Here is a 7,672-nt window from a genome sequence, read left to right on the forward strand (position 1 = left end):
GATGTGGGGGACTCTTGGAGACAGACTCAGTGAATTTTGCATTTAGATGGATGTGAAACTTCAGGGGCCAGGGATGGAATGCGATAGTTTGTATCTGGGTGAGCTATGTGTCAAGGACTTGGTCCTCAGTGTGAAGCTCTCGGAAGACGCTGGAATCAGTAAGAGATGGCACTCAGTGGGATATTGTGACCTTGAAGGGGACAGAGGAAACCAAGCCACTTGTATCCTCTTCGTTCCCTGGCCATGAGGTAAATGGCTGTTCACTCCTGCCATGCCATCTTGTCTCACCGAGGCCCAAAGCCAATGGATCCAGCCAATCCTGGATGGAAGCCTCCAGCACTCTGAGGCAAAATAAAACTGTTCTCTTTATGAGTTGATTACCTCAGGTACTTGTGACAGTGACAGAAAGCTGACTAATATCCTACCCACTCTGATTCCCTGCCTGCCCCAGGGAAATGTTCTGGTCCTTCCTGCTGATAAGCTGGAGAAACCAGGGCACTGAAAGTATTCCTAGTGAGATCCGAGAAAGCGTTGTGAGTGAAGATCGATCAGTTTATCTGAAATGAGACTGAGAGACAACACAAAGCCTGGGAACGGATCAAATATGTGACCATGATGGATCAGCAACTTCCTGGACCTCTGCTTTCCTCACTGGTGCACTGATATTAGATGGTTGAGTCCTGTCCACCATGGTAGCCTGTTGCTGTGATTCTGGGCATGTTTCCAAATCAGCACTAGTGTGATTTTCTTTGGACAAGAGGCCTCAGTTGTTGCTACATAGACTTCTCCATAGGGTTGCCATCTTGAACTCTGGCTGTCTAACTTTGGTTAGGTTAAGCTGCTTGGTGATTTCTTAGGAGTGTCTGCTCTTGGGTTCTGTACCGTGTTCTTTGTTGCTCAGGAATGGAGGGTACTATGGGGCTGAATATAAGAGAGAACCCTTGACGGGGTAGACCATTGACGATACAGGGTTCACAGAAGACATGAGCCAAGAAAAGGATTAGAGAGCCTAAAGCTTTGGGTATCAAATGCAAGAGAGCCCAGTAGGAGCCAAAGCTGGAACCAAATGCAAGAATATATGATTTTTTTTTCAAAGAGAAAAATAAGTACTTTCTAGTTGGTACTGAATTGTGTTCAGATGAATGCTTCAAATTACATGAGTGTCCTTTCTTTGTTCACTCCTCCTTATTTGTGATTTCCCCCACTTAGCTATGGTATCCATGACCTCAGGAGGAATATCTGGAATGAAGGAGAAAGGGCAGCTGGATCAAGGAGATTGCTCAACTGCTGACTCCAGTCCAGCCTGGGAACAGTGGGACTAAAATTCAGACTTTCAAATGCAAGATCCAAGCCCTTGAAAGAAGGGCCTCTGAAATTCAAATAGACTTCCTCAAAATACAAAAATCATGGAGGATGAGCAAGGAAGGATGCACAGTACAACACAACCAAATACGAGTCCCTTATCCCACAAGAAGGGAGCAGCCCTTGCTGGGCTGGGATATGGAGGGAGGCAGAGAGAGGGGGGGGACATTTTCAGTGAAGGAGACCATGGAATTAAGATGTAATATTAAGAATGCCAAAAGAGATGATGGAAATTTCAGGAGGTCCAAGGGAGGATCCAAAACTTATCTTCATTTTCTGTTTAGAATTCCAAGCAGAGTCTTCCTTGCAGTTACGTAGGTGGAGTGATTTCAGTAAAGGAGAAATGGTGATGTGGCACAGTTAGACAGAGAGGGAACATCACATAGTATAAACCGGTTCCTTTGAGAGTGGGTGGTGCTTGGGTGAGATCTAGAACTTTCCGTGTGAGCTACAGAGCAGTGGTGTAAGAGGACTGGTGAGAAGAAGAGGTGATGCCTCATCAGAGGCGAGATTCCACACTGCAGGCAAGAAGAGGCGCATGGTTGCCAGGCAAAGATGCCCTCCAGACACCAGTAGGCGACTCCAGCTTCCTCCGGCACAGTCTGACTTGAAGCTAGCGGGCAGGTAGTAGCTAGGCATGTCTGCTTCACTGCACTTCAGAATCTAAACTTTCTGACCACTCTGTTGCGGGGAGAGGAGGACTTGTGGGAGAACAGAACTCTGAGAGTGACTTTCAGTACTTTGATCAACTAAATTAAATCCTCAATTTCCTAAGTAATTATATGAGGCAAGTAAGTTTTTAAATGAGAGAGAATTTACCTCAAAACAGTTGAATTAATTGTTTTTATTTGTTCATTTGTTTTGTTTTCTGTTTTCACAGGAAATAGAAGCTCACGAGTTTGATTAAATAGAACTTAGCATTTCAGCTATGTGGATCATAGACTATGTTAAACCCGTCCACTAAAGGGATATGATACAGGGTAGGGTAGGAGGGTAAAAGGGGACAGGAGTGTCATTTTTCTTTTCAACACTTATCCTTTGAGGGTCTTGAATTTGTAAAGGATGCCCACAAATCAACAACAACACAAAGGTGAACTGCATAATTTGCTAAATAAGCAAAGGAATACAACAGGCATTTCACAGAGACTATACACAAATGTTCAATGCACACAGGAAAAGGTTCTTAATATCTGTAGATCAGGAACATTCAAGTTAAAGTTACACTAAATGCTGTTTCCCATTTCTTAAGGGGGTAAAATACAATGGAATGGAAGCTGGCGAGTATGTACAGCAACGGTGACTGGTGAATAGGGGACATGGGATGTGGACTAAGACTTGTTGGCAATATCTTTTTCTTCTCTAGCAAAATCTTACAGTGGTAACCGTGCATCTACCCCATGACCCAGCAAATTCTTAGCCACCAACCCCAAAGAGATGAAAACATATGACTACATGGGGACTTGTTATAAGAATATTTGTAGTAGTCTTACTCATAAAACACTGGAAGCAACCCAAATGTTTATTAATAGAATCAAAAAGCAAAATGTGTGGTGTTGATTCAGTGGAATATTACTCAGCAGTACAAAGAACCATCCACCACATTTATAATGTGGCTGAACCTCAAAAACAAACACATTCAGGGAAACATTATGTCAAACACAGAAAAGTATGTACTGTGTGATGCCATGTCTGTGAATTTCTAGGACAAGCAAAGTTGATCTATACTAATACAAGTCAAAAAGTAGTCAGGGGCAGGAAGTACTTCCTGGGGCGAGGAATGGGTTCTGTATTTTCTTTTTAGTGCTTGTTACATAAGCACCTACAACTGTCAAACCTCATCAAACTGACCCTGGAGAAGCTACAGACATTGTAAACTATGCCTTATTAAAAACTATTAAACAAAAAGAACTTTGGCTTAAATTCTTATAGTAGGTCACCCTGGAAAACAGAATTTACACATTAGCCCTAGAAGGCACTGTCCTCTGCCCAAGTGTATACACACTCTTGCACACATTGCACACTTGGGAAGTGTGCATGTGCATGCCCTCTTGCGCACCCTCTTGCCATGTCCCCTGGCACATGCAGCGCGCAGGGGCAGCCTTTGCCTCCCGCCTCCGCAATCCGTCCCTCTGCCCGCCTTGCCTACACCCGGTCCTCCCACCAGTGCTGTCTGACTGTGCTGGCGTCATCTCCGGCTCTGAGCCTCAGCACACTCTAAATCATAGTTGGTGTTTTGTTTTGTTTCAGTGAAATATGGATGCTTTTGAAACCACTTTGCCCTCCAAAGGCCTCCTGCTTCCTTGTTAACTCCGGGCTCAGCTGCTTCATAAATAATGCAGCCCCCTCTCTCAGCTCGATTACAAATGTCAAATGTTTCTCTCTCTGTTTCTCTCTGTGTGTCTGTGTGTCTGTGTCTCTCTCTGTGTCTCTGTCTGCCTCTGTCTGTTTCGGTCTCTGTTTCTCTCTCCCTCTGTGTCTCTGTGTCTGTCTCTGTTTTCTCTCTGTCTCTGTTTCTCTGTGTCTCTCTCTGTCTCTCTGTCTCTCTCTGTCTCTCTGTCTCTCTCTGTCTCTCTCCACCCTTTCTCTAGCAGGATCCTTGTTTCTCAAGTCTGGCTAGCAGCCATCCTTGCCTTGCCACTGGGCTGAAGGGGTCACCTCGACCTCTCAGAAGTTTTGTCTTGTGGCTCAGGCACCTGGTAAAACTGTGCTCATTCCTGCCTGCATTTCTTATGCCAAAGCCAGTGTGGCTGATCAGTTCTCCCCCTGCAGGTGTGGGAGGTCTCTTTGTGTATACTGTTCCCCAAGGAGTAGTTCTCTCTGCAGGATCCAGGCACAAACCACATCACTGGACTAAAGAGACAAATGCAACTAATATCACTGTCCAAGTCTCAGTGGCTGTGAGCCCCTGCCAGTTTTTCTATAGGAATTCTGAGAGTTGTGTTCTCCAAATATTTACCAAGCCAACACCAGTCAGACCCAGCGATTGCATCCTGCTTAGCAGAGCTGAAAGTCCACAAACCCAGTCCCTGGCCCCACTGCAGCTCTGTCCCTGGTGCCAACTCTGCTGATGGCCTTGGTGAGGCTGGGCCTGCCTGGGTCTGAAGGTCAGGCCCTTTCTCCCCGTCCCACAGATGCAGCCCTCACAGCAGTTTGCTGGTGGAAGACAAGGGGTTCCTGGGGAAAAAGGGGGTGCATTGTTTTCACTGGAAGATATAGGTCACCTGTGGGATAAGGCACATGGGGGCTGGCACTGTTGTGTCCCCAAGTCCCACATTGAGCCCAGGTGGTTATGACTGGTCTGGGGAAGCTAATTCTCCATCTCTGCAGGGGCTCCTTCCCAAGACTCCCAAGGATACCAAAGTCCACAGATGCATATGACCTATGCACATACTGCTGATGCTTTACAACGCCTAACAAAATGTAAAACGTTATGAGGTAGAGGTTATGCTGTCTTCTTTAAGGAATGATGACAAGATAAAAGTCTTTACATGTTCAGTACTGACACCTTTTTTTCCCCTGAATATTTTCAGCCCACAGTGGACTGAATCCTTGGATGCAGAACAGAGGGCCAACTGTAATCTGATGTAGCAAACATGTCATTAAAATCTGCCCTGTCTTTTTGTAGTCCCCAAAGTCAAATTTACTAAATAACACATTTCTCTGTTTCTTGCACCTTGGGTACAGGCTAGGGCTGGGGAGGAGGGGGGATCCAGCTCATGCTCTCTGAGTTAGCGGGGAGCAAAGCCTCAGCTCCCGGCACTTGGGAGGCATGTGACAGTCTGGTGACAATGGCAAGAGCCTGCAGGCTCGAGGATGAGCTGGCCCACTGCAGGAGAAGGGCACTCCAGCAAACCACACAAGCAGAGCGAAGGCATGGTGACCTCAGTGGGCAGAGAGTCCCTTGGTGGTCGGATGCTGTGGTCCAGCATAGAACGAAAGGGAGTCTGTGGTTGAGGCCTTCCAAACCACCCTGCTCTGTCTCTTCTGTCTGTTTGCCCCATTCTCCAGATTTGTCTTTAGGATCAAAGCTTGTGTCTGACTTTCTGAATACTGCTTGGAATGTGGCCTAGCTCAGCCTTAGCCCCTCGGTGGTTTTCTGGGCAAGCCTGACCTCCCCAGGCACTGGCAGCTTCCTCTCGGCTCCGCAGCATCTAATGTCACAGGACAGTCCTTGCTGAGATGGCTAGAAAAGCAAGCAGAGTTACAGAGAGAGGTCAGAAAGTCATACAGGGACATTACCCTCTTCCCTGAAGATGGCAGAGAGACACCCATGGTTGCTGACTGGGAACCGTGCTAGGTCTGAGTGTCCCAAAGACGCCGCGGGGCCGTGACTATGGCGTATCAGGGCTGAACAGGCAGGACCAAGGCTGCCTTCCGGTCCCGGCTGAGATGCACTGTCATGGCAGCCTGCTGGCTCTCAGCCTCTTCCAGCCTCTACCTTCTCCTCCCCTTCCTGGTTTCACTGTTGCTTTTTTCATGTCTGTCTCGCTGTGTAGTCTCTCAAAATCCCTCCAGAGCCACCTCAGTGGCACCCTCCTCCTGGCTTTACATTTCCGTTCTGCTTTCTTTGGGACCTTTTCTCTGAGTCTTCTTTTGATAGCTACATACATTGGAAGTGAAATCTGGATGCATCGAGTCTGCCTCTTCCTGGTCTCTCTTGGCATGGTTATCTGTTTTGATCGCTCTCTTCCTGGGTCCCCTTGGCAGATGGACCGCCCCACATCCTGACTTCACTAGTTCTGAAACAGTTAGTGTCAGGTTAAAATTTAGTGCTAGCGTTGTGATGGCCATTGCCCTCCATCCTAGCCTTGTGTTATAGACTGAATATTTATGCCCTCTCCTTTTCACATGTTGAGATCCTAACTTCCAAGGCAATGGTATCGAGAGGTAGAGACCTGGGAGGTAATTAGCTCATGGGAACAAAACCTTCATGAATAAGATTAGTGCCTTTATTAAGGAGAACCCAAGTGGTCTCACCCTCTTTCCACTCTGTGAGGACACAGTCACAAGGTTACAATCTATAATCCAGACGAGGGCCCTCACCAGAATCTCGCCATGCTGTCACTGTGATTCTGAACTCTGACCTTTAGAACTGTGAGAAATAAATATCTGTTTTAAGACCCCCATTCTGTGACGCTTTGTTATTGCAGCCCTAACTAAGACAGTTTATCCCTAGCTGAGGTGGTACATTGGACTCTCCCTGTCTTACTGCAGCTCTTCTGCTGTAGAGCAGAACTTGGGTGAGAAGGGGGTGCTGTTCACTGAACTCTCTGAAGGACCCTGCCATGAAGGTTTTCTGCTTTCCTGGAGAAACCAGCACTCATTTCCTGACTTGCCTACCTGGTTATTCCATGGGTGTGCTTTCTTGTCGAGGTTCTGAAAGGGAAGGGAAAGGCCTTTGACTTCCCAAGAGGAGCTCGAGATAGCATCGTGCAGTGTTGTTGCAGCAAACAGAGAAAAAACAAAATTCATTAGGAAAGTTATATTTGAAAAGATCTCAGAGAGCTGTGGATGCAATTATATGTAGAAAAACCATAATATGAGACAAGGTGGATCTCATCCAAGGGCTAAGGGGACAGAGACCTGCTAGGCATTCAGGGAGAGCCCCACCAGGAAGGAGTCCTGCACCTGACCAGCTCTGCTCCTCAAGTAATGAGGTACTCCACCCTCACCCCAGTACCTGGGCAGAAGAAATGGTGAAACTTCTGTAGAGTTCTTTTATACACAACGTCCAGCACACCCTGAAAGATTGTTGAGACACGAGAAGAGGCAGGAAATGTGACCAAGAAAAATTTTTAAATAGACTATAAAATGATCAAAGACATTAGAGTTATCATTTAAGAACTTTAACTATGAAAAATAAATTAAATTGAAAACTTTCAAGCAAAACACATCATGAATGGGTACAAATTCTCTATGGTGAATATGGTTATTACGCATATCTAATTTGTACCAATGAACTTAATTTAAAAAAGAAAATTTTCACTTCTAAAATTAAAAACTCTAAAGTCAAAATCTCTCACATAAGCCAGACATGATGGCTCATGCCTGTAATCCCAGCACTTGGGAGACTGAGGTCAGGCTGTGAGAATTCAAGACCAGCCTGGGCTACAAAGCGAGCTCAAGATCAACCTGTAAGCATAGCGAGAGCCGGTCTCAAAAAGACAAGAAAACAAACAAATAAAATACTCCCATATGGATTTAATGGCAACTGGATAGAGCAGAAGATTGGGTGAACAAACTAAAAAATTCAATAGGAAATTTTCAAACACAAAAGGGAAAAGAAAGAACAAAACAGAATGTGAAAGAT

The 7,672-nt window shown here is 45.9% G+C and overlaps 1 long non-coding RNA gene across 1 annotated transcript; it reads right to left on the minus strand.

The window, feature by feature from the left end:
• Positions 1-2,191: 2,191 nt before the first annotated feature.
• LOC106028870 (uncharacterized) lies at positions 2,192-7,168 on the minus strand. The gene is made up of 2 exons (XR_002792642.2): positions 6,703-7,168; positions 2,192-5,545 (listed from the first exon to the last, which is right to left on the minus strand). It is a non-coding gene; the product is annotated as an uncharacterized LOC106028870 (long non-coding RNA).
• Positions 7,169-7,672: the final 504 nt, after the last annotated feature.

Source organism: Cavia porcellus, unplaced genomic scaffold, assembly GCF_034190915.1.
Source record: "Cavia porcellus strain 051 isolate PalLab524CR breed Dunkin Hartley unplaced genomic scaffold, mCavPor4.1 scaffold_6, whole genome shotgun sequence".
NCBI classification, from domain to species: domain Eukaryota; kingdom Metazoa; phylum Chordata; class Mammalia; order Rodentia; family Caviidae; genus Cavia; species Cavia porcellus.